Raw genomic sequence first — 25,820 nt, 5'->3', positions numbered from 1 at the left:
TTGAGTCCGATGATTCGGACGGTCCTCAAAGACGAAGTCAGCTTCCCGGTAATCGAGAACGTGCCGCACTGTATAATATGGCGATGGCTTGGATGAAATACCCCATTAGAAATCCTCCACGTGCAGTGTTGAATACGTTTTGTCAATTCAATGTACCGACGCAAAGATACGTTTTTGAAGAAATGTGCAAGGTTTTACGAGACCAAATATCCGTTGATGCATCTGCAGAAACGATGTCTGCTCTAACTGACCTCCAGCTTCAGTTCTCGAGCGGAATGGTAGTGGGTAGCAATGTCCGACGTGCTGTCGAGCAGTTGCTATCTTTTCGTCCCTCTATAATGCCTCGAGCATTGTTCGTAGAAGACATTGAGGGACCGTTGGGAGCGCCAGGTCAATACCCCATGCGTGAGGTTCCACCAGTGTGGATGCCAGGTGATGCTACTCAAAATCCTGCAGTCTTGCCACACTTTCGGAGAGTATGGATACATCTCCCGTGGAAACGATCGGAAGTTTTGCAGGTGAAGCAATCTTTGCCTGACCCTCGCAAAAATCCTGCAGGGTACTATAAAGAATTATCGCAGCTTGTGGATGCTACGATAATGAATCTTGCCGATATCGATATGCTGTTTGGTAATGTCGTACCGCAACCGGTATGGGCAAAGATTCGTCAGGAAAACCATGCAAATGAATTGGGTGGTGATTGGGCTGCTCTTATAGCGGCGGATGCCTTGCAAGTTGGTGGGGCTAAACCTGAACAGTTAATTACAGCCTTACCTCAGAGAATTATTACTCCTATGAAAACGCTTATGCCAGCTATGAAGGTGAATTGGGACAAACTGTCTGCCTGTAAACAGAAGAAGGACGAGAGTGTCTCTGATTTCTTTACGAGATTTGAGGAGGCATTCATCGATCATAGTGGTCAGGATATGGGTACTGAAGGAGGTCAGCGATTGTTTGTGGATAAGTTTGTTTCAAATTTGCTTCCTGACTTAAGCAACAAATTGCTTAATTCAGAAAGTGCTTGGGCTGTTTCTACTTCTGCTCAAATATTGGCTATGGCACAATATTATGAGAACAGAGAGAAAGAAGAGAGTGATCGTGCTGATAAAAAGACAAAAGAGCTCAAAACGAAAGTGTTGTTACAGCAAGCGTATCCTCCTCGTTCGAATCAGAACGATTCGCAACAGCGGAATAGACCCCAGCCTCAGTCGAATAGATCGCAATCTCGAAATGACTCCTCTTTTGACAGGTCTTCATTGGGGTACAATCAGTGTGCCTATTGTAGGAACGAGGGTCATCTGAAATTTGATTGCCCGGTTTTGCGTGATCGAAACAGCGGTAATTCATCTAGAGGAGGTCGTAGCGGCCCCCAACAAGCATCACATGGTAGAGGTCGCGGTGTTCAGACTGATCGTTCTAATAACTCTTCCGATTCTAACAACTGTTTTGATCAACGTGGATCATCACAAAGCAGATCTGCTCAGTACAATGTAGACGATTATTACGTTGATCACAATATCGACGATAGTAATTACTAGGTCAGCCATGAACAAAGAGAGGGAGTAGTATCAGTTCCGGTTGATCAGAGAGGGCCTTACGTCGCAGTTGCCACCTCGGGCGTCGTTGAGCCTTTTCTGTTGGACACTGGTGCAGCGAAAAGTTCTATCATGCATTCGAAACTCACTGGCGCACCTTTGTCTGGCTTAACAAATGTTTCCGTTGGATTCTCTGGCGCCCCTGTTAGCAATCCGGTTTCGTGCCCTTTGCCCCTTTCAATTGGGCCTTGTGAGCTGCAAGCTCCGCTGATTTTGACCACTGGCTGTGGTGAAAATCTTTTGGGCCTGGATTTGCTAAAACGTCTGTATGCGACTTTGTATTGTTCTCCTGCGGGAGTAAAGCTTACGTTGGGTGAGAGAGTTGTCTCTCCTATGTATTTATCCATCGATAAGCTTCCACCGGAATTGAGTTCTCTTCCTGCATCTTTGTGGGCGACAGGTCCCAATGACGTGGGCCTGCTTGACATCTCCCCTTATGTTGTTCACTTGAAATCTAATGTGCGTTTGCCACGTATTCCCCAGTATCGTATCTCCCTTGATGGTGAACGGGCACTGTTAGCTATCATCTACGATTTGATTGAGAAAGACGTTATCGAGGAGACTCGGGGAAACGTGTGCAATAGCCCTGTACTGCCCATTTTGAAGCGCACTGATCCATCAAAAGCACCTGTTTATCGTTTTGTTATCGATTTACGGGAGGTGAATAAAATTGTGATTCCTCAGTTCCCTGTGGTGCCCGACATCACGGCGCTACTAACTCTGATTCCAGCCTCTGCATCTTGGTTCTCAGTGAAAGATCTGAAAAATGCGTTTTTCAGCATTCCGATTGCTGAGGAGAGTAGAGACCTTTTCGGTTTCTCTCTTGGTGGCCGTAGCTTCAGGTTTAAACGTGCTCCTCAGGGCTACTGTGAAAGTCCATCGATATACAGTCAAGCCTTGAAGAGTCAACTTGACGCGTTTGTGTTGCCGGCCGGTGCGGCCTTAATCCAATATGTCGATGACTTATTGGTGGCTGCAGACACTCAGGACATTTGCAGAATTGCTACGGTATCGTTGTTGCAACATCTCTGTGACTTACATCACAAGGTGTCGCCTTCTAAATTACAATATTGTTGTCAAGAAGTAACCTATCTAGGTAACTTATTGTCAAAGGAGGGAAGAAGGTTGACCCCAGAGAGAATTGCAGCGATTGCCCGAATGACTGTGCCAACAACTCAGAGAGATGTGCGTGCCTTTTTAGGTATCACGTCGAACTGCAGGCAATGGATTCCAAATTTTTCATTGCTAGCAAAACCTTTGGTGGCTCTTACATGCAAGGATGTTCCAACTCCTTTGCCATGGACGGAAGAATGTCAGAAAAGTTTTTCTGAACTGCGTGACGCGTTGTGTTCGGCTCCCGTGTTAGGTACTCCTGACTACAGTAAGCCGTTTACACTATACGTTCACAAGAGGGAAGGTTGTGCGTTGAGTGTTTTGACGCAACAATTCGGCGGTAAGCAGCGTCCATGTGCATATTTTTCCTCGACCTTGGACCCAGTAGCAAGAGCATTGCCGAGTTGTATGAGGGCAACAGCGGCAGCTGCGGTGTCCATTCGACAATCTGCAGGATTGGTCATGGATAATATGCTTACGGTGATGGTTCCGCATGCAGTTGACAACCTCACGAAGTGGATCAGCAACTGCGCGGACGAGCTCGCCCCGCTGAGGACCCCGCCCAGCAGACCCGGCAGCAAGAAAGCCCCGTGGTTCACCGACGAACTCAAGAGCTCCAAGAAGAACTGCCGAGCCCTCGAGAAAGTCTGGAGAAGGGAACCTACACCGGACAACAGGACCACCCTCAAGCAGGCCACTCGGAAGCACCACCAGCTGATCCGCGCCGCCAAGAAAACTGCATTCAAGGACCGGCTGGACAACAACGCACACAACAGCAAGGTACTCTTCAACATCGTGAAAGAGCTATCCAACCCCAGCGCAGGAAACAATGACATCACCCCATCGCAAGACCTCTGCAACTCCCTCGCTTCATACTTCCACAACAAGATCGCGGACATACACAGCAGCTTCAACAACCAACCAACGCACACCATGACTGAACAACCACCCCCCATCACCACCCTCCACGCCTGGACCCCGATCAGCACCGAAGACACCATCCGCACGATGAACTCCATCCACTCCAGATCACCAACCGACCCCTGCCCTGACCACGTCTTCAACAAGGCTGAAGCTGTCATCGCACCCCACCTGCGAGACATCATCAACACATCCTTCAACACCGCCACCTTCCCTGAGAGCTGGAAGCACGCCGAACTCAGCGCTCTACTCAAAAAACCAACAGCGGACCCCACCGAACTCAAGAACTACCGCCCCATCTCGCTCCTCCCGTTTCCAGCCAAAGTCATCGAGAAGACCGTCAACAAGCAGATGGCCGCCTTCCTCGAGACGAATGGATCCCTCGACCCTTCACAGTCCGGCTTCCGAGCCAATCACAGCACCGAGACCGCCCTCATCGCCGCCACCGATGACATCCGAGCCCTGATGGACAACGGAGAAACAGCGGCCCTCAACCTCCTAGACCTCTCCGCGGCATTCGACACTGTCTGCCACCGCACCCTAGTACAGCGCCTCAGCAACGTCGGAATCCAGGACAAGGCGCTGGAATGGATCATCTCCTTCCTCGACGGAAGAACTCAGAAAGTCCGCCTACCACCGTACAAGTCAGAGGCCTCCGAAGTCATCTGCGGCGTCCCTCAAGGATCCTCTCTGAGCCCCACCCTCTTCAACGTCTACATGAGCCCCCTCGCGGCCATCGCACGCCAACACAACCTCAGCATAATCTCCTATGCCGACGACACCCAGCTGATCCTCTCCCTGACCAACGACCCCGCCACCGCCAGAGCCAACCTACACGAAGGGATGAAAGAGGTAGCCGAGTGGATGACGACCAGCCGCCTGAAACTGAACTCTGACAAGACGGAGGTCCTCATCCTGGGCTCTTCACCCTCCGCCTGGGACGACTCCTGGTGGCCTCCCGCCCTGGGCACCGCACCCAAACTGACAGACCATGCACGCAACCTGGGCTTCATCCTGGACTCCTCCCTCTCCATGACCAGGCAAGTCAACAACGTCTCCTCGGCGTGCTTCAACATCCTACGCATGCTACGGAAGATCTTCTGGTGGATCCCCACCGAGACCAGGAAGACCGTCACCCAGGCCCTCGTCACCAGCCGACTGGACTACGGCAACGCCCTCTACGCCGGTACCACCGCCAAGCTCCAGAAGAGACTCCAGCGGATCCAGAACGCCTCAGCCAGACTCATCCTCGACATCCCACGAACCAGCCACATCTCCGGACATCTGAGAGACCTTCACTGGCTCCCCGTCAACAAAAGAATCACCTTCCGCCTCCTCACCCACGCACACAAAGCCCTACACCACCAAGGCCCGAGCTACCTCAACAGCCGCATCAACTTCTACGCTCCCAAACGCCACCTCCGATCAGCCAACCACGCCCTCGCCGCCGTCCCCCGCATCCGGAGAGCGACCACAGGAGGAAGGTCCTTCTCCTACCTGGCCGCCAAGACCTGGAACTCCCTCCCGGCCGACCTGCGCCTGACCCAAGACCACCTCTCCTTCAGGAAGAAGCTGAAGACCTGGCTGTTCGAGCAGTAGCGGCACCCCCCCTCCCCCAGCGCCTTGAGACCCTACGGGTATGTAGCGCGCTCTATAAGTGTCATTGATTGATTGATTGATTGATTGAATCGTACGAAAACTCAGCATTTGACGAGTGCAAGGTTGTCTGGTTATGAGTTGACGCTCTTGGCAAGTCATATTCAAATAAAACGCTGTAATGTCCTGAACCCGGCGACTTTGTTGCCAATCAGTATGGAATCAGATGAAGTAGCACCTCATGACTGCTACTTACGAACTGAGGAGGAAACCAAGGGTCGTGTGGACCTGAAAAATACTCCTTTGGAAAACCCCGACGGGACTTTGTATGTGGATGGGTCGTGTTTTAAGTTGCCGAATGGTGATGTAACGACTGCGTATGCTGTGGTGACATTGAGTACGGTTGTGGAAGCTGCAAGATTGAATCAGAATTCTGCCCAGGCGGCAGAGCTGATTGCCTTGACTAGAGCGTGTGTGTTGTCGAAAGGGAAACGGGTGAATGTGTTTACCGACAGCCAATATGCTTTTGGCGTCGCACATAGTTTTGGACGATTGTGGCGAGAGAGAGGTTTTATGACGTCGCATGGCACTAAGATTCAGCATGGACAGCTTGTGAATGATCTTTTGGATGCACTGACTTTGCCTGAGCAGGTGGCGATTGTTAAATGTAGTGCGCATCGTAAGGTGACGAATGATGTTGGCAGTGGAAATGCGTTTGCGGATGAGACTGCTAAGGAGACTGCCCGGAACCTTAGCACAAGAATGTATGTGGCGAGTTCGGTAAGGTGGCCTACAGAGACTGGTATGTGCGAGGATACTATCGAGAGTGTGAAAGTGATACAGAATGAGGCCACAGAGACTGAAAAGATGAAGTGGAAAGAGAGTACGGGAAAGTTAGATGCGAATGGTTGTTGGATCGATTTGTCGGAGCATAAGAGATGGATGTTGCCAGATGCGTATGTACTAGCTGTTGTGACGATGGCACACGGGTTAGCACATATTAGTGCGAAAGGTATCTGCAAGTTGTTGTCCCCTGTATGGAAGAATGACGGTATTACTAAATGTGCTGAGAGATTGGTTAAGAATTGTATGATATGTATGATGTACAACCCTGGAAAAGGAACCCCTACACCTCCTGGCCATTTTGCTCCCCCTTCATGTCCCTTTGAAGTAATTCAGCTAGACTTCATCCATATGGAGTGATGCAATAACCTGAAATACGTTTTAGTTGTGGTTTTTCGCATTCTCCCGATGGATTGAAGCCTACCCTCTCAAAGATAACACTGCTTTGTCCACTGCAAAAATCCTTCTGAAGGAATAATTTCCTCGGTATGGAATGCCACGGATTGTATGGTCTGATCACGGAAGTGAGTTTGTAGGGAGTGTGATGAAGAATGTGTGTAAGGGCCTTGGGATTACTCAAAAATTCCATAGCGCCAATCATCCTCAGTCAGCGGGTTTGGTTGAAGGTTACAATGGCACGCTTAAATTGAAGCTGGCGAAGATTCAGGCTACAACTGGTCTTTCGTGGCCTGACGCTTTGCCTCTAGCTCTGTTGTCAACAAGGGTGACTGTACACTCCCGAGTAGGGCTCAGTCCCTATGAAATAGTGTTCGGCCGTCCTGCAAATGTTTGGGGGGTCCCTAGACAGAGTGTGTTTTTCTGATCTTGAGTACCCAATGTTGATCGATTATCTTCATGATCTGAATGCTAAACTGAGGTTAATTCACCAACAGGTCTTTGAAGCACTGCCGACGCAGACGGAGGGTCCAGGCCACCAGCTCCAGTCCGGAGACTGGGTGGTGACTCGTAATTTTGGAAGAAAAAGAAATCTTGAACCCCGCTTTACTGGACCCTACCAGGTGTTACTCGCCACGAGGACTGCAGTTCGTTTGGAAGGACGTAAACATTGGGTGCACGCCACCCACACCAAAAAGGTACCTATACCTTTATCAGCAGACTCGTGGGTGAGGAAAGGCATTGCTTCATCGGAAACGAAAACTGCACAGACTTTCGTCCCTTTCAGCGACGCTCAGCTTGTTGGAGAGCCCTCAGTGCAGCAGAAAGACATCGTTGAACCCTTACCATCGAAAAACTCAAGGTCCGAACAATTGACTGATCAGCAGAACTCTGTCCCACCATCGGATCAGTTGTTTGATGAACAGACACGTCCCGGGAAAAGCCGATACTTTCTGAGATCCACTCTCAAGGACAAATAAAAAAAAAGCTTTTTGCTTTCCCCCTTTTTTGACATCCACATTACCCCATTGATACCATTCAGTTTGAACACACTCGTATGATTTTGGCTTTTGTAAATATTGTGAGTTTGTTTCCATACATATATTTGTAAATAGAAATACCCTGCATCCGGGTGAACCGTAGGGCCGCGCGTGTACTTCCTTCTGGTTAGTAGGTCTTGACACTAGGATAAAGGCCGTCGGTTCCTGGGAACTCCTGGGGATTGACTACTGCTACACAGAACGAAGTGCGTCAAGAGACGTTGCGGACGGTTTTAGAGGATGCCGTTCTCTAAGCTAGTGGATTTGGAAAAAGCTCAGGCCCAAAGATTCAGGTTGCAGCAAATCACTCGTACCAAATGCTTCATGTTTCAAGTGTTCCTTTTGTTCCTAACTGTTTCTTCGCTATTGGTGGGTGGGGTGTATTACCTGATATTGACGTTTTTGCCTTCTGCTTCACCTACCCCTTCTCCTGAACCTAAAACTACCTCCACTGTTTCTCCCCATTCCTTCGACATCTTACCCCAACACGAGCAGGCTAGACGTGCGGAATTTATGAACAATTCCTTCATTCAGCTCCTTCATCAACATCAGTTGGTGGTTAACACTACCAATTGTTGGGTGTGTGGGTTGATGCCACATACCACCGATAAGGGAAATCCGTACCTTGTCCTTCCTTATAGTTCCCAGGGTTCAGCTCGAGCATTCCAAACAATGTTTCGAAGTGCACTAGATTCCTACCCCAATCGAGAGCCACGTCCTCCTCACTTTGGTTCCGGTCCGTACCACAAGCCTTTGGCTATAGCGATCGCTGATTTAGATAGGGATATCTATGAGCCGTCGCTCATCCCAGAGGAAGAGGTGCGAGCCTATAGGGATCTGAGTGAGGCTGAGTATAGTGCGCTCGTGGGTGAAAGACAGCTTAGAAGCTCGTCTCCAATATGGATCGTACCCCACCTTGGTAATTTCTGTCTAAAAGGTCGTGGCCGAAGACTGAGAGCACATCTTGGAGAGAGTGCTTGCTCCGAGACGTATGTCTTACCGATGCTCTCTTCCCCTGTGTTTTTGACTGCCAAGGGTACGTACTTTGTTTGTCATGATCGTGCGTACACATGGTTGCCCTCTGACTTTGCGGGCACATGTTACATTGCAAATTTGTTGCCACCGACTTTTACAGTCGCCTCCGATTACCACAAGACTCGAATTGTGAGGGGCGTGATTAGCGAAGAGGACACTGCCGGTCAAGAGGCAGGAGACTTTTTCAAGGGTTTCTTTCCATTTTGGGGACCTATGGTCAATAGTAGGAACCTGAGACAGTTGACCCGAGTGGTGGAATCGACAGCTAATATCACTGCCAGTGCCCTTGGCAACATTACAGCAGAACTTCAGGCGGATAGGCTTATGACGTTACAAAACTGTATGGTTTTAGACGTTGTTTTAGCAGATCGAGGTGGAGTATGTAAGGTGATCCATTCGAGCTGCTGTATTTTCATTCCAGAAAACGCTCCGACTGTCTATCAAGCCATTTCGAAGTTGCATAAGATCTCCGAGTCCATACACGTGGACGTAGGGGATTGGACGCTACTTGGGTGGTTTTGGGGCCTAATGTCGACTCGGGGTTGGAAGATTCTGATGATCATCGGGGCTGTTGTAGCATTCCTGTTCACGTGTTGCCTTTGTGTGCAGTGTGGTCCTGCCTTATGTGGCCTCTGTGCTACGACGTGTATAAGACAGCCGCTTGTTACCAAAGGAGCTCAGATGGATAGAATTATGTTGCAGCAGCATCTGGATGGTCTGATGAATATCGAGTATGATTCCGACTAGTGCTTGCCTACATGAGGGCAAAAGGAGCGTCTGAGGTTCCGTGACGATCGTAAGTGGTGTTTTTGGACTCGCACGAATATGGTCGAGTCTGGTATCTATGAACCGCAAATGACGAGTTTTAGTGGATATTCGCGTTTTCGCTGTGCTAGCCTAAACCGTTCGTTTGTTTCGTGGGTTTCTACATACGAGAAGAGTTGGAGGGTCTGTGAACCAAAAAGCCGAGTCTACAAGGTCCTCGTTAGAAAACTACACTTTTGGATTGCACTGAACCAGACCAAAGTGGTCACAAGACACTAGGTGTATGATAGATATCCTATCAGCCCACCCACTTGGCGGAGCCTCGTCATGTAGGACGTCTAGAACCAGGATGGTGTGTCCAAGCCTAGATGAATTGGCTAGACAGCACACAATTATGGTTCATACAGTGGAAGTGTCCATGCCACTGGGCGGTGCTGGTAAAGTGCAGTGCAAACAGAAAAAGTGAATAAGTGATGTTAAAATGACGGTCAAGGCAAAAGAAAAACTTTTTATTGATATTCACCAGGACGCCAGATTAAAAAGAGATGCAGGACAGTGTGACAAAATCACTGTCTACTTTGCTGTGTTGTTAAATAGGCCAACATGTTTCTGCCAACAGGTGAAACTACACCGGCATTCTTCAGGGCCACTTATATGAGATGTTGCTACTGCAAAGATACACTCTAATAGTAGTATATAAAGTGAAGATGACAGACCAAAAGTAAAGGACTGTCAGACTAATGGAGTGGTCACTCGGACCATCCTACCGTATCCTCTTGAACCATTTGTTGATAGAGGATGCAGTCCTGTAAACAAAAACAGAAAGACAAAAACTACTTTGTGTTCTTCAAACATAACAAGCTTATTATGTCATAAGGACCATTATAAGACTCAGGATTACTTAGGATACTTTTCAGACCCTTTTAGTCGCCCTGGCTTACATGTTTACATCTATTTGTTTGTGCATAGAGCGGGGCCTCAATCTCCGAGCCGTTGCCGGGTGAGGTGAGGCTTGACTCCCACATATTGCTGGGTAAGTCTTCTTTACTGCTTTCAATATTTGTATTCAGAAATGTTTGTGGTTTATTCTAAATGCAACCTGTAATTAAATTGAGTGGCCGTTCTAATAGGGACTGGCCTTGCTGAGTCTTATAATGGTCCTCATGACATAATAAGCTTGTTATGTTTGAAGAACACAAAGTAGTTTTTGTCTTTCTGTTTTTGTTTATAGGACTGCATCCTCTATCAACAAATGGTTCAAGAGGATACGGTAGGATGGTCCGAGTGACCACTCCATTAGTCTGACAGTCCTTTACTTTTGGTCTGTCATCTTCACTTTATATACTACTATTAGAGTGTATCTTTGCAGTAGCAACATCTCATATAAGTGGCCCTGAAGAATGCCGGTGTAGTTTCACCTGTTGGCAGAAACATGTTGGCCTATTTAACAACACAGCAAAGTAGACAGTGATTTTGTCACACTGTCCTGCATCTCTTTTTAATCTGGCGTCCTGGTGAATATCAATAAAAAGTTTTTCTTTTGCCTTGACCGTCATTTTAACATCACTTATTCACTTTTTCTGTTTGCACTGCACTTTACCAGCACCGCCCAGTGGCATGGACACTTCCACGGCATGAACCATAATTGTGTGCTGTCTAGCCAATTCATCTAGGCTTGGACACACCATCCTGGTTCTAGACGTCCTACATGACGAGGCTCCGCCAAGTGGGTGGGCTGATAGGATATCTATCATACACCTAGTGTCTTGTGACCACTTTGGTCTGGTTCAGTGCAATCCAAAAGTGTAGTTTTCTAACGAGGACCTTGTAGACTCGGCGTTTTGGTTCACAGACCCTCCAACTCTTCTTGTTCTTCATAGTTCCATTAGGGGAATTTGAGTTTGGACAGTCTATAAACATATTCCCCTTGACCCTCCTTAAATAGTTGTTTTTCTACATACGAGCCCACGGGTTCCATCTTAGATGCGGCATCCATTTTGTCTCTTGCCCTCAAGTAGCCAGCGAACGGACGCTGTCCGCTTCGCGACCCTGGGAATCCCAAACTCCTGCGGAAGACACGTTTCCTTTGAAAGTGTCTTTATGATGAGGGGGATGACACTGTAAGGCAGATGGCCCCGCTCGAGGCTCATCTTGCCGTGTCGCTCTATTGTCTTTGGTGTGCATCTCATTAGGCACGTCCCTTTGATGCCTGTAGCTCGTGTTTCCCGATACCACCCCTTTTACACCCTTTCCGATCTCCCCACTGTTTCTGTCTTCCTCTGCACCTGTTTCTGTCCCTTCCTCGCACTGTTTACTGCTGATTGGAATGTACTAATGGTGGGAAGATGGGTTTTTACAGTTGGGAACCACCAAACGTTTCCGTACTTATGTTCCGGGCCTTGAATACATGAAAGTAACCCCTTATGGTCTTTATGATGGGAACCGAGTTGTAAACCTTTGTGTATCATGTTAACCTATGAGGAAAAACTGTATAAAAGGAGCGACCCACAGTAGCAATTCGAAGCAGTCTCCTCGAACCTACACACGTTGTACTTCTTGTGACTTCTGTGTTCCCTGCAGTAATAAACCTCGAATCTTTGAGGCCGAAGGAAGTGTCCCGTGTCTCTGTAATTTGTACGCCGGAACAGGTTACCCACGAAGGTTTTAGGTGTTATCCCTGGCACCGCTGGGTCTTAGCAGAACCCAGTCCTTCAGGAGAGACTAATTGAAAAATACATATTACGGGGACAGCACTGGGACCTGCTTTATTTTTCTCAATTAGTCTTGAAAACAAAAAAGATTTCTCTCCTAAAAGCTGTTAAAAATATGGAACGGTTCACGAATTTGCGTGTCATCCTTGCGCAGGGGACATGATAATCTTCTCTGTATCGTTCCAATTTTAGTATATGTGCTGCCGAAGCGAGCACAATTTATTGATGAACTGACATTTTTTATAAACTCTCTAAATCTACAGTCTCTAGACATAGGGTGGCCTGGCAGAGATGCTCAGATGGCCAGTACGCATTCAAATCTGAGCCAATGGTCAAAAAAGTATAAAGAGTAGCAATCTATTATTCTTCACTGCATTTGTGGTCCAAGACTAAACACACCGTAAGTATGTCGATTATGCCAGGGTTGCAAAGGCTCATGGTTCGGGTTACAGACAAGGAGCATTGTGACGTCACGCTGCCTGTGGAACAGTGATATTAAAGGTAAAACAGCTGCACAGTAGGTTAGGTGAAGGGTTCTGAGAGTAGAAAGGCAGCATGCTTGGGTCCCTGGACAAGGTGAGCTTATGATAATGTGTCTGAATTTTCGCCTGTGTTGTAATATTAAACCCCTTATTGTTGTTAACGCCTACTTACTAAGGAGTTCTCAAGCTCAGCCCCAAACAGACCTGGAACTGATAATGTTAATGCAAACTATTTAAGGAACAGAGCCTGATCTAAAAGATTTCCTTGGAGCTAGGACCATTTCGCCTAGCTTTTAGGTCCTTCCTTCTCCTAAAGTCCTTTGTACAACTTAGGAAAACCTCACAGAACAGACTTTCAGGAGGTCAGATGGGTTTCCTTCTGCCTTCACACACACACACACACACTTTCTAGCCCTCTTAAGGATAAAAGGATGGGTGAGTCTACATAGGGCCAGTGGCGCAATGGATAACGCGTCTGACTACGGATCAGAAGATTGTAGGTTCGATTCCTGTCTGGCTTGGAAGGGTTGTAGGTCCCTGTATGATTATATTCCTGTGGAATTCTTATTTACCTCAGACTTGTTATAGGTTCAATATTCTCCAGCAGAATTCATCCAGCAGTTGTCCCACAATAGAGCGCAAGTAATAGGACCACGGCTAGTTAAACGTTTCCCATTTACTGCTGGACTCTATGTGATGGCCGTCACGTGGTGTGCTGCTTTTGTATTTCAACATGGGTCCCTTATTCTCTTAATTACAAAAAAGCTTGTTGACAAAATTGTGTGTGCGTGAGGGTCTGTGGGCGTAGGCAGGTGTGTGCAATTGAATGCTTACCCATTTACATGTGTGAGAGAGACAAACCAACTCCTTGTGGGCTGCAGCCTTTCAACTGGTAGCCCCAGTAGCGAGGCAGAACCACAGGTAAGGAAAGAGAGAGAGAAAGTTGGTCCATTATAAGAGAAGGATCATGAGCATCTTGCCCTGCTACCTTCTTCCCCTCTCAGCCACGATCGGCCAAGACCTCTCTATTAGGGTAGAGAGTGAACATTTCTTGGACCTCAGAAACTGAGGGATGCAGACCCAATATGTCTTCCAAGCGCCTAGAGACCTGGTGCCCAATCTGGCATGGTGTTTTTCAGCTTACCCGACCAATCCGGTTGCAAGGTGGACTTTAACAATACTGCTAAAAAGGCACTCCCAGACATCCCTGAGGCCTTCATTTGCATAGGCCCTGCCCTTCTCTTTGTCCTGCTTCCCACAAAGCAACGCAACACTGCAACAGTATAGATTTGGGGGTGGTGAAGAATAATGACAGGGATTCTAAAAAAGAGAAGGAAAAGTGCCAGGAGTCCTGCAGGCTTCCTTGCTAAATGCAGCTGAACATAGAGCTCAAATACATTAAAAATGTTGAGGAGAGACTAATTGAAAAATACATATTACGGGGACAGCACTGGGACCTGCTTTATTTTTCTCAATTAGTCTTGAAAACAAAAAAGATTTCTCTCCTAAAAGCTGTTAAAAATATGGAACGCTTCACGAATTTGTGTGTCATCCTTGCGCAGGGGCCATGATAATCTTCTCTGTATCGTTCCAATTTTAGTATATGTGCTGCCGAAGCGAGCACAATTTATTGATGAACTGACAATGATTGTAAACTCTCTAAATCTACAGTCTCTAGACATAGGGTGGCCTGGCAGAGATGCTCAGATGGCCAGTACGCATTCAAATCTGAGCCAATGGTAAAAAATTTATAAAGAGTAGCAATCTATTATTCTTCACTGCATTTGTGGTACAAGACTAAACACACCGTAAGTATGTAGATTATACCAGGGTTGCAAAGGCTCATGGTTCGGGCTACAGACAAGGAGCATTGTGACGTCACGCTGCCTGTGGAACAGTGATATTAAAGGTAAAACAGCTGCACAGTAGGTTAGGTGAAGGGCTCTGAGAGAAGAAAGGCAGCATGCTTGGGTCCCTGGACAAGGTGAGCTTATGATAATGTGTCTGAATTTTCGCCTGTGTTGTAATATTAAACCCCTTATTGTTGTAAACGCCTACTTACTAAGGAGTTCTCAAGCTCAGCCCCAAACAGACCTGGAACTGATAATGTTAATGCAAACTATTTAAGAAACTGAGCCTGATCTAAAAGATTTCCTTGGATCTAGGACCATTTCGCCTAGCTTTTAGGTCCTTCCTTCTCCTAAAGTCCTTTGTACAACTTAGGAAAACCTCACAGAAAAGACTTTCAGGAGGTCAGATGGGTTTCCTTGTGCCTTCACACACACACACACACACACACACTTTCTAGCCCTCTTAAGGATAAAAGGATGGGTGACGCTACATAGGGCCAGTGGCGCAATGGATAACGCGTCTGACTATGGATCAGAAGATTGTAGGTTCGACTCCTATCTGGCTCGGAAGAGTTGTAGGTCCCTGTTTGATTATACTCCTGTGGAATTCTTATTTACCTCAGACTTGTTATAGGTACAATATTCTCCAGCAGGATTCAATCAGCAGTTGTTCCACGGTAGAGCGCAAGTAATAGGACCACGGCTAGTTAAACATTTCCCATTTTCTGCTGGACTCTATGTGATGGCCGTCACGTGGTGTGCTGCTTTTGTATTTCAACATGGGTCCCTTATTCTCTTAATTACAAAAAAGCTTATTGACAAAAGTGTGTGTGCGTGAGGGTCTGTGGACGTAGGCAGGTGTGTGCAATTGAATGCTTACCCATTTACATGTGTGAGAGGGACAAACCAACTCCTTGTGGGCTGCAGCCTTTCAACTGGTAGCCCCAGTAGCGAGGCAGAACCACAGGTAAGGAAAGTGAGAGAGAAAGTTGGTCCATTATAAGAGAAGGACCATGAGCATCTTGCCCTGCTACCTTCTTCACCTCTCAGCCACGATCGGCCAAGACCTCACTATTAGGGTAGAGAGTGAACATTTCTTGGACCTCAGAAACTGAGGGATGCAGACCCAATATGTCTTCCAAGCGCCTAGAGACCTGGTGCCCAATCTGGCATGGTGTTTTTCAGCTTACCCGACCAATCCGGTTGCAAGGTGGACTTTAACAATACTGCTAAAAAGGCACTCCCAGACATCCCTGAGGCCTTCATTTGCCTAGGCCCTGCCCTTCTCTTTGTCCTGCTTCCCACAAAGCAACGCAACACTGCAACAGTATAGATTTGGGGGTGGTGAAGAATAATGACAGGGATTCTAAAAAAGAGAAAGAAAAGTCCCAGGAGTCCTGCAGGCTTCCTTGCTAAATGCAGCTGAACATAGAGCTCAAATACATTAAAAATGTTGAGGAGAGACTAATTGAAAAATACCTTTTACGGGGACAGCACTGGGACCTGCTTTATTTTTCTCAATTAGTCTTGAAAACGAAAAAGATTTCTCTCCTAAAAGCTGTTAAAAATATGGAACGCTTCACGAATTTGCGTGTCATCCTTGCGCAAGGGCCATGATAATCTTCTCTGTATCGTTCCAATTTTAGTATATGTGCTTCCGAAGCGAGCACAATTTATTTATGAACTGACAATGTTTATAAACTCTCTAAATCTACAGTCTCTAGACATAGGGTGGCCTGGCAGAGATGCTCAGATGGCCAGTACGCATTCAAATCTGAGCCAATGGTCAAAAAAGTATAAAGAGTAGCAATCTATTATTCTTCACTGCATTTGTGGTCCAAGACTAAACACACCGTAAGTATGTCGATTATGCCAGGGTTGCAAAGGCTCATGGTTCGGGCTACAGACAAGGAGCATTGTGACGTCACGCTGCCTGTGGAACAGTGATATTAAAGGTAAAACAGCTGCACAGTAGGTTAGGTGAAGGGTTCTGATAGTAGAAAGGCAGCATGCTTGGGTCCCTGGACAAGGTGAGCTTATGATAATGTGTCTGAATTTTCGCCTGTGTTGTAATATTAAACCCCTTATTGTTGTAAACGCCTACTTACTAGGAGTTCTCAAGCTCAGCCTCAAACAGACCTGGAACTGATAATGTTAATGCAAACTATTTAAGAAACAGAGCCTGATCTAAAAGATTTCCTTGGAGCTAGGACCATTTTGCCTAGCTTTTAGGTCCTTCCTTCTCCTAAAGTCCTTTGTACAACTTGGGAAAACCTCACAGAACAGACTTTCAGGAGGTCAGATGGGTTTCCTTGTGCCTTCACACACACACACACACACACACACACTTTCTAGCCCTCTTAAGGATAAAAGGATGGGTGAGTCTACATAGGGCCAGTGGCGCAATGGATAACGTGTCTGACTACGGATCAGAAGATTGTATGTTAGATTCCTATCTGGCTTGGAAGGGTTGTAGGTCCCTGTATGATTATATTCCTGTGGAATTCTTATTTACCTCAGACTTGTTATAGGTTCAATATTCTCCAGCAGGATTCATCCAGCAGTTGTTCCACAATAGAGCGCAAGTAATAGGACCATGGCTAGTTAAACGTTTCCCATTTGCTGCTGGACTCTATGTGATGGCCGTCACGTGGTGTGCTGCTTTTGTATTTCAACATAGGTCCCTTATTCTCTTACAGCCTGATTCATCAATCTCCCGTTTTGCGAGCCCCTAATAGCGATTCATAAGGAATCGCTATTAAGGACTTGCAAAACGGGATTCATGTAGGAATTGCTAAATAAATAACGATTCCTACACATTCCTTATTTGCGATTAGCAAATTGCTAATCGCAAATAAGGAATAACTCCCCATTCATTCCTATGGGCCAAAAGGCCCATAGGAATGAATGGGGAGTATTCCTTATTTGCGATTAGCAATTTGCTACTCGCAAATAAGATAGCGATTTAAAGGGTGCCAGGGGTGTCCAAAGGACACCCTGTAGCACCCCTTAAATGCAAATTGAAACAGGTGTTGCGCACACACATGTCCAAAGGACATGTGTGTGTGCAACATGCAACTAAGAAAAATGCTTTTAAAAGCATTTTTCAAAGTTTTTGCTATTTACCGAGAGGTCTGACCTCGCGGGAAATAGCGGGCCGAAATTGCGAATTAGCAATTTAAAAATGGTTGATGAATTGCATTTAAGGAATCTCAAATAGAGATTCCTTAAATGTAATTCCTCGCAATTTAGCGAATTAGCAATTACCGATTTTTGCATTTGGGATGATGAATCCCAAATACAAAAATAGCGCTCGCAAAGGGCCAGATTCTCAGAATCTGGCCCTTTGCGAGCCAATTTCAGCTTGATGAATCAGGCTGTTAATTACAAAAAAGCTTGTTGACAAAAGTGTGTGTGCGTGAGGGTCTGTGGACGTAGGCAGGTGTGTGCAATTGAATGCTTACCCATTTACATGTGTGAGAGGGACAAACCAACTCCTTGTGGGCTGCAGGCTTACAACTGGAAGCCCCAGTAGCCAGGCAGAACCACAGGTAAGGAAAGAGAGAGAGAAAGTTGGTCCATTATTAGAGAAGGACCATGAGCATCTTGCCCTGCTACCTTCTTCCCCTCTCAGCCACGATCGGCCAAGACCTCTCTATTAGGGTAGAGAGTGAACATTTCTTGGACCTCAGAAACTGAGGGATGTAGACCCAATATGTCTTCCAAGCGCCTAGAGACCTGGTGCCCAATCTGGCATGGTGTTTTTCAGCTTACCCGACCAATCCGGTTGCAAGGTGGACTTTAACAATACTGCTAAAAAGGCACTCCCAGACATCCCTGAGGCCTTCATTTGCATAGGCCCTGCCCTTCTCTTTGTCCTGCTTCCCACAAAGCAACGGAACACTGCAACAGTATAGATTTGGGGGTGGTGAAGAATAATGACAGGGATTCTAAAAAAGAGAAAGAAAAGTCCCAGGAGTCCTGCAGGCTTCCTTGCTAAATGCAGCTGAACATAGAGTTCAAATACATTAAAAATGTTTAGGAGAGACTAATTGAAAAATACATATTACGGGGACAGCACTGGGTCCTGCTTTATTTTTCTCAATTAGTCTTGAAAACAAAAAAGATTTCTCTCCTAAAAGCTGTTAAAAATATGGAACGCTTCACGAATTTGCGTGTCATCCTTGCGCAGGGGCCATGCTAATCTTCTCTGTATCATTCCAATTTTAGTATATGTGCTGCCGAAGCGAGCACAATTTATTGATGAACTGACAATGTTTATAAACTCTCTAAATCTACAGTCTCTAGACATAGGGTGGCCTGGCAGAGGTGCTCAGATGGCCAGTACGCATTCAAATCTGAGCCAATGGTCAAAAAAGTATAAAGAGTAGCAATCTATTATTCTTCACTGCATTTGTGGTCCAAGACTAAACACACCGTAAGTATGTAGATTATGCCAGGGTTGCAAAGGCTCATGGTTCGGGCTATAGACAAGGAGCATTGTGAAGTCACGCTGCCTGTGGAACAGTGATATTAAAGGTAAAACAGCTGCACAGTAGGTTAGGTGAAGGGTTCTGAGAGTAGAAAGGCAGCATGCTTGGGTCCCTGGACAAGGTGAGCTTATGATAATGTGTCTGAATTTTCGCCTGTGTTGTAATATTAAACCTCTTATTGTTGTAAACGCCTACATACTAAGGAGTTCTCAAGCTCAGCCCCAAACAGACCTGGAACTGATAATGTTAATGCAAACTATTTAAGAAACAGAGCCTGATCTAAAAGATTTCCTTGGAGCTAGGACCATTTTGCCTAGCTTTTAGGTCCTTCCTTCTCCTAAAGTCCTTTGTACAACTTAGGAAAACCTCACAGAACAGACTTTCAGGAGGTCAGATGGGTTTCCTTGTGCCTTCACACGCACACACACACACACACTTTCTAGCCCTCTTAAGGATAAAAGGATGGGTGAGTCTACATAGGGCCAGTGGCGCAATGGATAACGCGTCTGACTACAGATCAGAAGAGTGTATGTTCGATTCCTGTCTGGCTTGGAAGGGTTGTAGGTCCCTGTATGATTATATTCCTGTGGAATTCTTATTTACCTCAGACTTGTTATAGGTTCAATATTCTCCAGCAGGATTCATCCAGAAGTTGTTCCACAATAGAGCGCAAGTAATAGGACCACGGCTAGTTAAACGTTTCCCATTTGCTGCTGGACTCTATGTGATGGCCGTCACGTGGTGTGCTGCTTTTGTATTTCAACATGGGTCCCTTATTCTCTTAATTACAAAAAAGCTTGTTGACAAAAGTGTGTGTGCGTGAGGGTCTGTGGACGTAGGCAGGTGTGTGCAATTGAATGCTTACCCATTTACATGTGTGAGAGGGACAAACCAACTCCTTGTTGGCTGCAGGCTTACAACTGGCAGCCCCAGTAGCTAGGCAGAACCACAGGTAAGGAAAGAGAGAGAGAGAAAGTTGGTCCATTATTAGAGAAGGACCATGAGCATCCTGCCCTGCTACCTTCTTCCCCTCTCAGCCACGATCGGCCAAGACCTCTCTATTAGGGTAGAGAATGAACATTTCTTGGACCTCAGAAACTGAGGGATGTAGACCCAATATGTCATCCAAGCGCCTAGAGACCTGGTGCCCAATCTGGCATGGTGTTTTTCAGCTTACCCGACCAATCCTGTTGCAAGGTGGACTTTAACAATACTGCTAAAAAGGCACTCCCAGACATCCCTAAGGCCTTCATTTGCATAGGCCCTGCCCTTCTCTTTGTCCTGCTTCCCACAAAGCAACGCAACACTGCAACAGTATAGATTTGGGGGTGGTGAAGAATAATGACAGGGATTCTAAAAAAGAGAAAGAAAAGTCCCAGGAGTCCTGCAGGCTTCCTTGCTAAATGCAGCTGAACATAGAGCTCAAATACATTAAAAATGTTGAGAAGAGACTAATTGAAAAATACATATTACGGGGACAGCACTGGGACCTGCTTTATTTTTCTCAATTAGTCTTGAAAACAAAAAAGATTTCTCTCCTACAAGCTGTTAAAAATATGGAACGCTTCACGAATTTGCGTGTCATCCTTGCGCAGGGGCCATGATAATCTTCTCTGTATCGTTCCAATTTTAGTATATGTGCTGCCAAAGCGAGCACAATTTATTGATGAACTGACAATGATTGTAAACTCTCTAAATCTACAGTCTCTAGACATAGGGCGGCCTGGCAGAGATGCTCAGATGGCCAGTACGCATTCAAATCTGAGCCAATGGTCAAAAATGTATAAAGAGTAGTAATCTATTATTCTTCACTGCATTTGTGGTGCAAGACTAAACACACCGTAAGTATGTAGATTATGCCAGGGTTGCAAAGGCTCATGGTTCGGGTTACAGACAAGGAGCATTGTGTCTTCACGCTGCCTGTGGAACAGTGATATTAAAGGTAAAACCGCTGCACAGTAGGTTAGGTGAAGGGCTCTGAGAGTAGAAAGGCAGCATGCTTGGGTCCCTGGACAGAGTGAGCTTATGATAATGTGTCTGAATTTTCGCCTGTGTTGTAATATTAAACCCCTTATTGTTGTAAATGCCTACTTACTAAGGAGTTCTCAAGCTCAGCCCCAAACAGACCTGGAACTGATAATGTTAATGCAAACTATTTAAGAAACTGAGCCTGATCTAAAAGATTTCCTTTGATCTAGGACCATTTCGCCTAGCTTTTAGGTCCTTCCTTCTCCTAAAGTCCTTTGTACAACTTAGGAAAACCTCACAGAAAAGACTTTCAGGAGGTCAGATGGGTTTCCTTGTGCCTTCACACACACACACACACACACACTTTCTAGCCCTCTTAAGGATAAAAGGATGGGTGACTCTACATAGGGCCAGTGGCGCAATGGATAACGTGTCTGACTACGGATCGCAAGATTGTAGGTTCGACTCCTATCTGGCTCGGATGGGTTGTTGGTCCCTGTTTGTTTATAAATTCTGTGGAATTCTTATTTACCTCAGACTTGTTATAGGTTCAATATTCTCCAGCAGGATTCAATCAGCAGTTGTTCCACGGTAGAGCGCAAGTAATAGGACCACGGCTAGGTAAACGTTTCCCATTTGCTGCTGGACTCTATGTGATGGCCGTCACGTGGTGTGCTGCTTTTGTATTTCAACATGGGTCCCTTATTCTCTTAATTACAAAAAAGCTTATTGACAAAAGTGTGTGTGCGTGGGGGTCTGTGGACGTAGGCAGGTGTGTGCAATTGAATGCTTACCCATTTACATGTGTGAGAGGGACAAACCAACTCCTTGTGGGCTGCAGGCTTACAACTGGTAGCCCCAGTATCCAGGCAGAACCACAGGTAAGGAAAGAGAGAGAGAATGTTGGTCCATTATTAGAGAAGGACCATGAGCATCTTGCCCTGCTACCTTCTTCCCCTCTCAGCCACGATCGGCCAAGACCTCTCTATTAGGGTAGAGAGTGAACATTTCTTGGACCTCAGAAACTGAGGGATGTAGACCCAATATGTCTTCCAAGCGCCTAGAGACCTGGTGCCCAATCTGGCATGGTGTTTTTCAGCTTACCCGTCCAATCCGGTTGCAAGGTGGACTTTAACAATACTGCTAAAAAGGCACTCCCAGACATCCCTGAGGCCTTCATTTGCATAGGCCCTGCCCTTCTCTTTGTCCTGCTTCCCACAAAGCAACACAACACTGCAACAGTATAGATTTGGGGGTGGTGAAGAATAATGACAGGGATTCTAAAAAAGAGAAAGAAAAGTCCCAGGAGTCCTGCAGGCTTCCTTGCTAAATGCAGCTGAACATAGAGCTCAAATACATTAAAAATGTTGAGGAGAGACTAATTGAAAAATACATATTACGGGGACAGCACTGGGACCTGCTTTATTTTTCTCAATTAGTCTTGAAAACAAAAAAGATTTCTCTCCTAAAAGCTGTTAAAAATATGGAACGCTTCACGAATTTGCGTGTCATCCTTGCGCAGGGGCCATGATAATCTTCTCTATATCGTTCCAATTTTAGTATATGTGCTGCCGAAGCGAGCACAATTTATTGATGAACTGACAATGATTGTAAACTCTCTAAATCTACAGTCTCTAGACATAGGGTGGCCTGGCAGAGATGCTCAGATGGCCAGTACGCATTCAAATCTGAGCCAATGGTCAAAAATGTATAAAGAGTAGCAATCTATTATTCTTCACTGCATTTGTGGTACAAGACTAAACACACCGTAAGTATGTAGATTATGCCAGGGTTGCAAAGGCTCATGGTTCGGGCTACAGACAAGGAGCATTGTGACGTCACGCTGCCTGTGGAACAGTGATATTAAAGGTAAAACAGTTGCACAGTAGGTTAAGTGAAGGGCTCTGAGAGTAGAAAGGCAGCATGCTTGGGTCCCTGGACAAGGTGAGCTTATGATAATGTGTCTGAATTTTCGCCTGTGTTGTAATATTAAACCCCTTATTGTTGTAAACGCCTACTTACTAAGGAGTTCTCAAGCTCAGCCCCAAACAGACCTGGAACTGATAATGTTAATGCAAACTATTTAAGAAACTGAGCCTGATCTAAAAGATTTCCTTGGATCTAGGACCATTTCGCCTAGCTTTTAGGTCCTTCCTTCTCCTAAAGTCCTTTGTACAACTTAGGAAAACCTCACAGAAAAGACTTTCAGGAGGTCAGATGGGTTTCCTTGTGCCTTCACACACACACACACACTTTCTAGCCCTCTTAAGGATAAAAGGATGGGTGACGCTACATAGAGCCAGTGGCGCAATGGATAACGCGTCTGACTACGGATCAGAAGATTGTAGGTTCGACTCCTATCTGGCGCGGAAGGGTTGTAGGTCCCTGTTTGATTATATTCCTGTGGAATTCTTATTTACCTTAGACTTGTTATAGGTTCAATATTCTCCAGCAGGATTCATCCAGCAGTTGTTCCACGGTAGAGCGCAAGTAATAGGACCACGGCTAGTTAAATGTTTCCCATTTGCTGCTGGACTCTATGTAATGGCCGTCACGTGGTGTGCTGCTTTTGTATTTCAACATGGGTCCCTTATTCTCTTAATTACAAAAAAGCTTATTGACAAAAGTTTGTGTGCGTGAGGGTCTGTGGACGTAGGCAGGTGTGTGCAATTGAATGCTTACCCATTTACATGTGTGAGAGGGACAAACCAACTCCTTGTGGGCTGCAGCCTTTCAACTGGTAGCCCCAGTAGCGAGGCAGAACCACAGGTAAGGAAAGAGAGAGAGAAAGTTGGTCCATTATTAGAGAAGGACCATGAGCATCTTGCCCTGCTACCTTCTTCCCCTCTCAGCCACGATCGGCCAAGACCTCTGTATTAGGGTAGAGAGTGAACATTTCTTGGACCTCAGAAACTGAGGGATGCAGACCCAATATGTCTTCTAAGCGCCTAGAGACCTGGTGCCCAATCTGGCATGGTGTTTTTCAGCTTACCCGACCAATCCGGTTGCAAGGTGGACTTTAACAATACTGCTAAAAAGGCACTCCCAGACATCCCTGAGGCCTTCATTTGCATAGGCCCTGCCCTTCTCTTTGTCCTGCTTCCCACAAAGCAACGCAACACTGCAACAGTATAGATTTGGGGGTGGTGAAGAATAATGACAGGGATTCTAAAAAAGAGAAAGAAAAGTCCCAGGAGTCCTGCAGGCTTCCTTGCTAAATGCAGCTGAACATAGAGCTCAAATACATTAAAAATGTTGAGGAGAGACTAATTGAAAAATACCTTTTACGGGGACAGCACTGGGACCTGCTTGTTTTTTCTCAATTAGTCTTGAAAACAAAAAAGATTTCTCTCCTAAAAGCTGTTAAACATATGGAACGCTTCACGAATTTGCGTGTCATCCTTGCGCAGGGGCCATGATAATCTTCTCTGTATCGTTCCAATTTTAGTATATGTGCTGCCGAAGCGAGCACAATTTATTGATGAACTGACAATGTTTATAAACTCTCTAAATCTACAGTCTCTAGACATAGGGTGGCCTGGCAGAGATGCTCAGATGGCCAGTACGCATTCAAATCTGAGCCAATGGTCAAAAAAGTATAAAGAGTAGCAATCTATTATTCTTCACTGCATTTGTGGTCCAAGACTAAACACACCGTAAGTATGTCGATTATGCCAGGGTTGCAAAGGCTCATGGTTCGGGCTACAGACAAGGAGCATTGTGACGTCACGCTGCCTGTGGAACAGTGATATTAAAGGTAAAACAGCTGCACAGTAGGTTAGGTGAAGGGCTCTGAGAGTAGAAAGGCAGCATGCTTGGGTCCCTGGACAAGGTGAGCTTATGATAATGTGTCTGAATTTTCGCCTGTGTTGTAATATTAAACCCCTTATTGTTGTAAACGCCTACTTACTAAGGAGTTCTCAAGCTCAGCCCCAAACAGACCTGTAACTGATAAATGTTAATGCAAACTATTTAAGAAACTGAGCCTGATCTTAAAGATTTCGTTGGATCTAGGACCATTTCGCTTAACTTTTAGGTCCTTCCTTCTCCTAAAGTCCTTTGTAAAACTTAGGAAAACCTCACAGAACAGACTTTCAGGAGGTCAGATGGGTTTCCTTGTGCCTTCACACACACACACACACTTTCTAGCCCTCTTAAGGATAAAAGGATGAATGAGTCTACATAGGGCCAGTGGCGCAACAGATAAAGCGTATGACTACGAATCAGAAGATTGTAGGTTCGACTCCTATCTGGCTCGGAAGGGTTGTAAGTCCCTGTATGAGTATATTCCTGTGGAATTCTTATTTACCTCAGACTTGTTATAGGTTCAATATTCTCCAGCAGGATTCATCCAGCAGTTGTTCCACGGTAGAGCGCAAGTAATAGGACCACGGCTAGTTAAACGTTTCCCATTTGCTGCTGGACTCTATGTGATGGCCGTCACGTGGTGTGCTGCTTTTGTATTTCAACATGGGTCCCTTATTCTCTTAATTACAAAAAAGCTTGTTGACAAAAGTGTGTGTGCGTAAGGGTCTGTGGACGTAGGCAGGTGTGTGCAATTGAATGCTTACCCATTTACATGTGTGAGAGGGACAAACCAACTCCTTGTGGGCTGCAGGCTTACAACTGGTAGCCCCAGTAGCCAGGCAGAACCACAGGTAAGGAAAGAGAGAGAGTAAGTTGGTCCATTATTAGAGAAGGACCATGAGCATCTTGCCCTGCTACCTTCTTCCCCTCTCAGCCACGATCGGCGACGATCAGCCAAGACCTCTCTATTAGGGTAGAGAGTGAACATTTCTTGGACCTCAGAAACCGAGGGATGTAAACCCAATATGTCTTCCAAGCGCCTAGAGACCTGGTGCCCAATCTGGCATGGTGTTTTTCAGCTTACCCGACCAATCCGGTTGCAAGGTGGACTTCAACAATACTGCTAAAAAGGCACTCCCAGACATCCCTGAGGCCTTCATTTGCATAGGCCCTGCCCTTCTCTTTGTCCTGCTTCCCACAAAGCA

At 46.1% G+C, this 25,820-nt stretch overlaps 8 non-coding genes across 8 annotated transcripts; 1 reads left to right on the top strand and 7 right to left on the bottom strand.

Moving 5' to 3' along the window:
• Window positions 1-12,124: 12,124 nt before the first annotated feature.
• Window positions 12,125-12,231, bottom strand: LOC147708192 (U6 spliceosomal RNA). Its single transcript, XR_015296876.1, has one exon. It is a non-coding gene; the product is annotated as a U6 spliceosomal RNA (small nuclear RNA).
• Window positions 12,232-14,014: 1,783 nt separating this feature from the next.
• Window positions 14,015-14,121, bottom strand: LOC147708191 (U6 spliceosomal RNA). The gene has a single exon (XR_015296866.1). It is a non-coding gene; the product is annotated as a U6 spliceosomal RNA (small nuclear RNA).
• Window positions 14,122-14,841: 720 nt separating this feature from the next.
• Window positions 14,842-14,914, top strand: TRNAH-AUG (transfer RNA histidin (anticodon AUG)). Its single transcript has one exon. It is a non-coding gene; the product is annotated as a tRNA-His (tRNA).
• Window positions 14,915-15,910: 996 nt separating this feature from the next.
• Window positions 15,911-16,017, bottom strand: LOC147708189 (U6 spliceosomal RNA). Its single transcript, XR_015296872.1, has one exon. It is a non-coding gene; the product is annotated as a U6 spliceosomal RNA (small nuclear RNA).
• Window positions 16,018-18,494: 2,477 nt separating this feature from the next.
• On the bottom strand, window positions 18,495-18,601 carry LOC147708188 (U6 spliceosomal RNA). The gene has a single exon (XR_015296774.1). It is a non-coding gene; the product is annotated as a U6 spliceosomal RNA (small nuclear RNA).
• Window positions 18,602-20,390: 1,789 nt separating this feature from the next.
• Window positions 20,391-20,497, bottom strand: LOC147708187 (U6 spliceosomal RNA). The gene has a single exon (XR_015296849.1). It is a non-coding gene; the product is annotated as a U6 spliceosomal RNA (small nuclear RNA).
• A 1,788-nt stretch (window positions 20,498-22,285) lies between these two features.
• On the bottom strand, window positions 22,286-22,392 carry LOC147708186 (U6 spliceosomal RNA). Its single transcript, XR_015296873.1, has one exon. It is a non-coding gene; the product is annotated as a U6 spliceosomal RNA (small nuclear RNA).
• A 1,781-nt stretch (window positions 22,393-24,173) lies between these two features.
• On the bottom strand, window positions 24,174-24,280 carry LOC147708185 (U6 spliceosomal RNA). The gene has a single exon (XR_015296871.1). It is a non-coding gene; the product is annotated as a U6 spliceosomal RNA (small nuclear RNA).
• Between the last annotated feature and the right edge of the window lie 1,540 nt (window positions 24,281-25,820).

This window comes from Lissotriton vulgaris, chromosome 6, assembly GCF_964263255.1.
Source record: "Lissotriton vulgaris chromosome 6, aLisVul1.2, whole genome shotgun sequence".
NCBI classification, from domain to species: domain Eukaryota; kingdom Metazoa; phylum Chordata; class Amphibia; order Caudata; family Salamandridae; genus Lissotriton; species Lissotriton vulgaris.
This window is presented reverse-complemented; position numbering and strand designations above follow the sequence as displayed.